This window comes from Ursus maritimus, unplaced genomic scaffold (genome assembly GCF_017311325.1).
Source record: "Ursus maritimus isolate PB19 unplaced genomic scaffold, ASM1731132v1 scaffold_29, whole genome shotgun sequence".
Classification (NCBI taxonomy): Eukaryota; Metazoa; Chordata; class Mammalia; order Carnivora; family Ursidae; genus Ursus; species Ursus maritimus.
Genome location: NW_024425452.1, coordinates 35,740,995 through 35,750,193, shown reverse-complemented (window position 1 = coordinate 35,750,193; position 9,199 = coordinate 35,740,995). Strand labels below are relative to the sequence as shown.

At 41.4% G+C, this 9,199-nt stretch overlaps 1 long non-coding RNA gene across 1 annotated transcript; it reads right to left on the bottom strand.

The window, feature by feature from the left end:
- Nucleotides 1–6,324: 6,324 nt before the first annotated feature.
- Nucleotides 6,325–8,654, bottom strand: LOC121105694. The gene is made up of 3 exons (XR_005838315.1): nt 8,273–8,654; nt 6,674–6,770; nt 6,325–6,578 (listed from the first exon to the last, which is right to left on the bottom strand). It is a non-coding gene; the product is annotated as an uncharacterized LOC121105694 (long non-coding RNA).
- Nucleotides 8,655–9,199: the final 545 nt, after the last annotated feature.

Here is a 9,199-nt window from a genome sequence, read left to right as displayed (position 1 = left end):
CACAGGCCAAGGCTGCCAGGTGTGGCTGGGGCAGGCAGAACTCTGACTTAAGGCTCAACTCCTGTCTAGGTTATTATAATGCTCTTCACAAAGAAAGTGCCATTGTCTGTGAGCCGTGATGTAGAAAAGGTTGAGAATTTCCATTGAGAGTCCCTCTCTGACCTTTAGGATATGTAGCAAAGTTACATTTAATTTTTAAACATGGAGGGACTTCCTGGTTTTCTTTTCATTATGACTATGGCTCAATTCCCCTGTGGTCTAAGAATAGAATCTAGTTAATTTCAGTTTTTTAAAATTTGTAGACTTGACTCATGGCCCAACATATCGTCTATTTGGGTAAATAGTCTATGACCACTTGAAAATAATGTATTCTGCACTTATTAGGTAATGTTCCATATATGTCAATTAGGTCACATTTGTGACCAATGATTTGTCTGCTTTTTCTATCAGATATTGAGAAAGGTATATTAAAATCTTCAAACAATGCTACTCTAATTCAACATTGCATTGGAGAATCTACCCAGTGTTGTAAGGAAAAAGAAACAGAAAGTATAAGAATTGAGAGGAAAATTGTGACTATTCGCAGATAATATGATTGTATACATAGAAAATCCAAAATAGTCTATAAATACCCTATTAGAGTTAAAAATGGAATTTAGAAATTTGAGATGGATTGCAGCTTAACATTAGACAGTTTCTGGAAGAAAATGTAGAACATGTCAATCTTGGGGTAGGACACAGGGGGCACTGACCATTTAAAAGAATTCAGTGGGACTTCGTAAAAATGTGACAGTTTTCCTTATCTCATGACCATTAAGAAAGTGAAAAGGTGAGCCGCAGGCTGGGAAGTAAAGATTTGCAATACACACACTGACAAAGACTTGTCAAGAAAGAATTCCTACTCATCAACCATAAAAAGACTGTCTATTTAAAAATAAATACTTCACAAAAGATTAACTGATGGCCGATAAGAACAGGAAAGAGTGCTCCACAGTATTATTTTCAGGAACATAATGGCCTTTCCTAAAACAAAAACATACACACAAAGCAGTATTCCCTATATGGATGACATCCTTACTTCTGAGGACAACTTGAAGAACAGATGAGCATCCAAGTCAAGTGATGGAACTCCTGACACTCAGAGGATGGACAATTGACCTAGGTTAGGGCTGAGGATCTCAAACTACAGTACAATTTCTAGGCATAATTTCATCCTCTGAAGGCAGACAACTACCATGCCACATCATATACCACATAGGTTGCTTACCAACCCCTACCATAAAGGAAGAAGATCAGAAACAGATAGGACTGGTAAGAAATAGCAAAAATCACATGTGGGGATTATCCTGAAACACACTGATAACATAACTAGTGTAAGGAAGTGTAGGGAGCTGACATGGACAGAGACTCAAGAGGTACTTCTTTGGAAAATGCTGTCTGAAATCGTCACACATTGGTACCAGCTAATGAGGGCTCTGAGCATACCCTAGGGTTTGCTCACAAGGGTTTGCAACACCATTGCTAAGGACTAAAACTCTTCAAGACCTCAAAGCTTACCTGATTGACTATTGGACTAAGAGATTCCCATGTTCTGAGAACAGATACCAACTAATTGAAAGGTTCACCTGGGCTCTCTCAGAGGCCCTACAAGAAGCTGAACCATTCACTGAAAATCAATTACACACACACACACACACACACACACAACCTATCATTTGTCTAATTCACCAATTACTTAAACATTCAGGATTCTTCCTACCTTTTCTTTTCCAGATTGGTATTTGTACTCACATGAAATGTCATCATTTCTAATGAACACTGATGTCAAAATAGAGATGCATTGACACAATATTCACAAAATGGAACTTCCCTGTTGTAATTTTCAGTATAGCGTTTTTTAAAGTTCATACATATTTTAGGTTTTTGGTAACTCATAAGGGAGAAAATCAGCATTGTAAAACTCTAAATACTGACAATGAGTTTTAAGCCTAGAGAACAAAAATTGTCAAATTTCATAGATAATAAGGAATGAAAGGGAAAGCATGGAAGTTGTAGTCGAATAATTTTACGCATATGCATCCTCTATTATTCTACTGAGGGGCGTGTTTTATTACCACTATACATGCATAAATTGTCTTCCACGTGCACCTGCACAGGTATAATGAATTACTACAGTAGAATGAAATGTCTGGGAACTACTTGGTGGCATCTACAATGAACAATTATATTTTGTTCTTATATTTGGTGAACTTCCACTGTCAGTCCCTTTAGACAATGGACCATAAACAGAAGGGGGAATGAACCATGAGAGACTATGGACTCTGGGAAATAAACTGAGGGCTTCAGAGGGAAGGGGGGTGGGGCATTGGGATGGGCCGGTGATGGGTATTAAGAAGGGCACGTATTGCATGGAGCACTAGATGTTATACGCAAATAATGAATCATGGAACTTTACATCAAAAACTGAGGATGTACCTCGATGTGAGACAGGAATCCATCAAAATTCTAGAGGAGAACATAGGCAGCAACCTCTACAACATCGGCCAAAGCAACCTTTTTCATGATACATCCCAAAGGCAAGAGAAACAAAAGATAAAATGAATTTATGGGACTTCATCAAGATTAAAAGTTTCTGCACAGCCAAGGAAACAGTCAGAAAAACTAAGAGGCAGCCCACAGAATGGGAGAAGATATTTGCAAATGACACTACAGATAAAGGACTGGTATCCAAGATCTACAAAGAACTTCTCAAACTCAATACACAAGAAACAAATAAACAAATCAAAAAATGGGCAGAAGATATGAACAGACACTTTTCCAATGAAGACATACAAATGGCTAACAGACACATGAAAAAATGTTCAAAATCATTAGCCATCAGGGAAATTCAAATCAAAACCACACTGAGATACCACCTTACACCAGTTAGAATGGCAAAAATAGACAAGGCAAGAAACAACAATTGTTGGAGAGGATGTGGAGAAAGGGGATCCCTCCTACATTGTTGGTGGGAATGCAAGTTGGTACAGCCACTCTGGAAAACAGTGTGGAGGTCCCTTAAAAAGTTAAAAATTGAGTTACCCTATGATCCAGCCATTGCACTAATGGGTGTTTACCCCAAAGATACAAACGTAGTGAAGAGAAGGGCCATATGCACCCCAATGTTCATAGCAGCAATGTCCACAATAGCTAAATCGTGGAAGGAACCGAGATGCCCTTCAACAGATGACTGGATTAAGAAGTTGTGGTCCATATATACAATGGAATATTACTCAGCTATCAGAAAGAACGAGTTCTCAACATTTGCTACAACATGGACGGCACTGGAGGAGATAATGCTAAGTGAAATAAGTCAGGCAGAGAAAGACAACTATCATATGATTTCTCTCATCTATGGAACATAAAAACTAGGATGATCGGTAGGGGAAGAAAGGGATAAAGAAAGGGGGGGTAATCAGAAGGGGGAATGAAACATGAGAGATTATGGACTATGAGAAACAAACTGAGGGCCTCAGAGGGGAGGGGGGTGGGGGAATGGGACAGACCGGTGATGGGTAGTAAGGAGGGCACGTATTGCATGGTGCACTGGGTGTTATACGCAACTAATGAATCATCGAGCCTTACATCGGAAACCGGGGATGTACTGTATGGTGACTAACATAATATAATAAAAAATCATTTAAAAAAAACTGAGGATGTACTGTATGGTGACTAACATAACAATAAAAATTATTATTAAAAAAAATAAAAAATAAAGGTTTAAAATAAACCAATACAGCTTTTCCATTTCAAAAACAATCACAATTGAAAAGAAACTCACTTCCAATTCCTAAAGCAACACACAGACCAAGTTCCATTTCACTCCCCTTTATTCACATTCTCTGTGGGTTCTAAGCTATTTCCCTACCTCCTTTCCCGCTGAGCAGGGAGCACAATGCCAGGCTCGATGCCAGAACCCTGGGATCATGACCTGAACAGAAGGCAGACGCTTAACTGGCTGAGCCACCCAGAAGCCCCACCCATGTTTTTCTTAAGCAAAAGGACACTTTCTCATGATGACTTCACATGACTTCACATGGTACCAGAGACCTGCACTTTGCCTCTAGGAGGTTGGAGATGAAGGCAATTGCAAACTCTCACAGTGGTTTCCCACAATGACCTGCCTGGTGACAGTGAGCCCCTTATGAGCCCACGAGAGGGTGCTGTGACACTCAGCTGTGGCTGGGCTGGCACAGAAAACCAAATCCATTTCCCTGGCTGACATCTCTGGGGAACAGATGCCCCGCACTGTGAATGAGTCCCTGCCACTGAGCTGTCCAGAGATGGCCATCCTCAGGGAGGATGAGGATCAATACAGGAGGCAGAATCCTCACGTCTTCTTTTATCTTTTCATATTGTGAGACATGACACTCCTACAAGTCCCCTAGCACTTGTTTGGTTGTGATGCCAGGGAGTTGGGATCAGACCACAGAGGACTGCATACAGATTCACTAGATGTCCTCAAGAGTGCACCAAATTTTACATAGAGCAGAAGAGTGCAATCGGTTCACCTTAATTAACAAAATGCCATTGTGAATAAGTCTTATTTCTTAAAAGATTATTTATTTTATTGAGAGAGAAGAAGAGAGAGCACAAGCAGGAGGGCAGGCAGAGAGTGAGGAGAATCTCAACTGACCTGCACTGAGCACCAGACCTAGCAGGCTCGATCCTGCCACGAGATCATGACCTGAGAGTGAAACCAGGAGGTGGGATGGCAATCTAACTCACCACCCAGTTGAACAATGGCCTCTTGCTTATTTCATCATAACTAACTGTTATGGAGTCACAGAGGCATAATTAGGCACATTCTCATCTTTAGCATGAATACAGAGGACAACCAAATTCTACCAAACTTCTAATGTGGTGACAAAAATCTCAAATCCTCTAAAACACTCTTCAGGTTATATCCACAGGTTTTAACAATGTGCTCAAACAATTTTACAAAGTTATCTTTTTAATAAAACATACATGGTTTACTTAAAGTCAGCTAGCCTTTGCATTTAAGTTCCAAATGGTTTTGTCTTTACCAGGATAGTTAAAATCACCACCACAGAAAAATGGAAGGAAGTTGTTGGGTGGTTGTAGCCATTTCTCATAGATCGGTAAGTTCCAGCTTCATTTATCATATTTAGCCTGAAGAGACCACCTACTTCCTGCTACAGACCTTCTTCCATTTGAATTTTCTCAGTTATTCCCATACCAGTTAGATTCCATCCTGAGAGTTACAGGGAGAACTGGCAAAGACACTGGACTCTGGGTGTCCTGAAGAGAGAGGGAATGAGCTGCTACTAACACTTTGCATCCAGGCCACGCACCCTGCTGTCGCCTTACACTGAAACAATATTTCTCGCACAGAAGTGCTGAAGAAATGATGCAAGTTACAAAGCACTAGATCTTCCTACATAAGTTCAAACACAGGTCAAACAAATAGTTGTTTATGAACTCACATCTGGGTGATAAGGCTAGAGTTAGTCGAAAATTATAGTCACAAGTAAAAATGATATCAAAACACAAATTATAACAAAGTCACCATCAAAGGGAAGAGAAAGATATGGAGTTGGATAGAGGCCATCTGACGTTCTATCCAGGTTCCTTAACAAGGGTGTCAATATATTAACCCTTCACTTTTTTATTCTTCTTTATTATTTTTTCTCAAGAAATACATTTATTTAGATTCTCTTGGTCGCACACAGATATGAATATGTCTAATGAATATCATATTATACATCACATCACTGTCATTTATGTGTCTACAGCTGGAAAAACCCAGTACATTGGTTTTACATAGTCTTAGAAGACAGTCCAGCTTAGGTCCTCAGTGAAAGCTTGTTGAGTGAAATAACGGCACTGCCAAATGACTGTCTAGTCCACATTTAAACCTACAATCTCTGATAAATCTACAGATCCCTTCATGATGTTGAATGTTCACCATCACGGTGTTACAGGATTTGTGTCCCCTCAGTGCCCGGGTTCTTGGTCATGCTGCTTCCAAGAATGAAGAGGTAGACCAGACGAAGGGTGGTGGGCATCAAAGCAAAGTTTATTGAGCAAGAGTACAAAGCTCCCAGAGAGGGAGGGAACCCAAGTGGGTTGCACCCAGAGTTTCTAAGTTTAGGGGCTTTTATAAGCTCTTTTGTGGAACTTTCTTAAGCAAGCAGGGTGTGCTGAGTTGTGCCAATCAGGGCTTTGGTCACATATCTGTCTCCCATTAGGCTCATGTCCACTTGCTGATGGTATTTTTGTTTTTTCTAACATCTGGGGGCCTAGATCTTAACTGCCCCTTGTCCATGATATTGACCCTGAATACCTAACTGTCCAACTAACTCCTAACTTTCCCCCCTCTGAAGAAGTGACCCTAACTGCCGGTAGAGAAAGGGGGCAATGACTGGTCTAACTGCTTCCTGCTGGTCGAGGGCCTTGTTGAAGAATGATAGTCAGGGTTTCATCCCCAGAGGCCTGTCCAAAGGTCCTCGGTAGAAGTCGGTAGGGGCTGTCTCCATTTGTGGCTGCATAGACAGGACCATCTGTAGCCTGATGGACTCTAAACAAGAAAAGACAAATCAGATAAGGGCATTTAGAATACAAGGTCTGGAAAGGAATAGAAGGGAGATGACTAATAGTGGGGCTCTTATACCAACAACACAGGTCAGGTGGTCTCTCGTTTGGATTCTCAGAACCTGGTAGCCCAAATAGATGACCTCTTCTCTTTCTGCATGTCTCTCAGGGCACAGCTGTGAGAGAAGGTATAAATAAATAAAATTAGACATGTGGAAGCAGAATAATGGTCTCCCAAAGTGTGCACATCCTAACACCCAAATTCAGTGACTGTGACCTCACATGGTAAAAGGGACTCTAAACATAACAGTAGAGAAGGAGGCAAGATGGCAGAAGAGTAGGGGACCTCGTTTCATCTGGTCACTTGAATTTAGCTTGATATCTATCAAATCATACTGAATACCCACAAAATCAGCCTGAGATGTAAGAATATATGTCTGGGTCTCTACAAGCAGAAAAGCGACTATTTTTTTGCAAGGTAGGATGTGCACAGGCATGAATCTGTGGGAGATACTGGAAGATAAACAGAAGCAGGAGGGAGGCTCCATAAGCTGGCTACCATTAAATGATATAACAACAGAGCACAAATCAGAACCCTTAGAAATCTTCTCTGGTGAGAAATATCCCTTTCTGAAAGGGGCTCAGGGGATGAAAAGGGCAGAATTCTACGTGGGTCATTGTGGTCTCAGGATCCCAGGAGATACAGAAAGAACAGGGATGCCTGAACCAATACAGTGCCCAAGAAGTGGAGCAAAGAAACTGGTTGTGGTCAGTGAGCCCAGAAGGGACTCTCAGCTCTGGTCACCATAAACCAGGAGATGGGCTAGTATGGCAACCACTCTCTGCCTGACCACCCTGTAAAGCACTGGAACTTGCGGGCTGTTTATCGTCCTCTGGGAGGGGCAAAAAGGCTCCAGAACAGGGTGCACATATGAGCCCACAACCGCTCACAGTCCCAAAGGCACAAAGTGCAGTGATGGTCACTGGGACTCCCCCGGGGAAGATTGCAGTGGACACAAACCATGGGAGTCTGCAAACTGGTGCACATAGAAGTGGAGATGCTTTCACCTGGAGGGTTTATTGAAGAGAGGGGACCATGATCTTGTGGCTCTGGGCCAGAGATCCAGGCACAGCCATTTTTGCTCTGACCCTCAGAAAATGGTGGAAATCTTCCAGGGAACAAAAGCCACACAGACGACCAGCTCACCTTGAGCCCATCCCCCTGACAAGGGTGGGGCAACTCCACCCAGGCAAAGACACCTGAAAAGCAGTACAGCAGGCCCCTCCCCCAGAAGGTGTACTGGATAAACAGGTGAAAGATGAGCTTATGGATTCCACCACACTGTAAAACTCCAGCACCAGGGGAAAATATTATATTGAGCTCCAGGTGCTTCCTCAAAACTCGTTTATCCTTCAGTCTAAAATTTTCCATTTCTTCTTCTTTTTTTTTCTTTTTTACCTTTTCCCCATTTCAACTATATTCTTATTTTGCCAACTTACATTTTTAAGTCCATTTTTAACTTTTATTATTTCACATCTACATTTTATAGATATATGCTTCATTCCAGTTCTTTTTTCACTCTATTCAATTATATGTATGTCTTGCTTTCTTTGTAATTTTGGGATGTTGTGTCTTCTAACACAGAGACCAAAATTCAATCAGGAACAAGTAGATCACCCTACTTTGTCCACCCAGTGAGATTATAGTCTCTCCTCCTCCACCTTTTTTTTGTTTTGTTTTGTTTTGTTTTGTTTTGTTTTGTTTCACTTTGGCTGTTTGCTTTTCTATGGTGGCTTCTGACCAATTCAGATTTTTTCTAGGGTGCATTCTGCTTGGGTTGTGGATGATATTTTGGACTCTGTTCATTTGCTCACCCATCCTTCCCTGGGCAGAATGACTAAAAGGAAGAATTCACAACAAAGGAAAGAACCAGAGGCAATGTTCTCTGCCACAGAGCTAATGGATATGGATATACGTAAGATGTCAGAGAGAGCATTCAGGATAGCAATTATAAAGTTAATAGCTAGGCTTGAAGAAAGCATAAATGATAATACAGAATCTCTAAGGGTGGAAATGAGATCTAATCAGGCTGAACTTAAAAATGCTACGATTGAGGGGTGCCTGGGTGGTGCAGTCATTAAGCATCTGCCTTTGGCTCAGGGCGTGATCCCAGCATTCCGGGATCGAGCCCCACATCAGGCTCCCCCACTAGGAGCCTGCTTCTTCCTCTCCCACTCCCCCTGCTTGTGTTCCCTCTCTCGCTGGCTGTCTCTCTCTGTCTAATAAATAAATAAATAAATAAATAAATAAATAAATCTTTTAAAAAATGCTACGAATGAGATGCATTCTAAATTGGATGCTCTACGAGCTAGTGTCAATGAGGCAAAAGAGAAAGTAAGTGATCTAGAGGACAGACTGATGGAAAGGAAGGAAGTTGAGGAAAAGAGAGAACTACAACTAATAGCCCATGAAGAAAGCCTTCAATAATTTCATGATGCCTTGAAACAAACCAATGTCAGAATTACTGGGATCCCAGAGGGGGTGGAGAGAAAGAGAGGGCTAGAAGGTATATTTGAGCAAATCATAGCTGAGAATTTCCCTAAT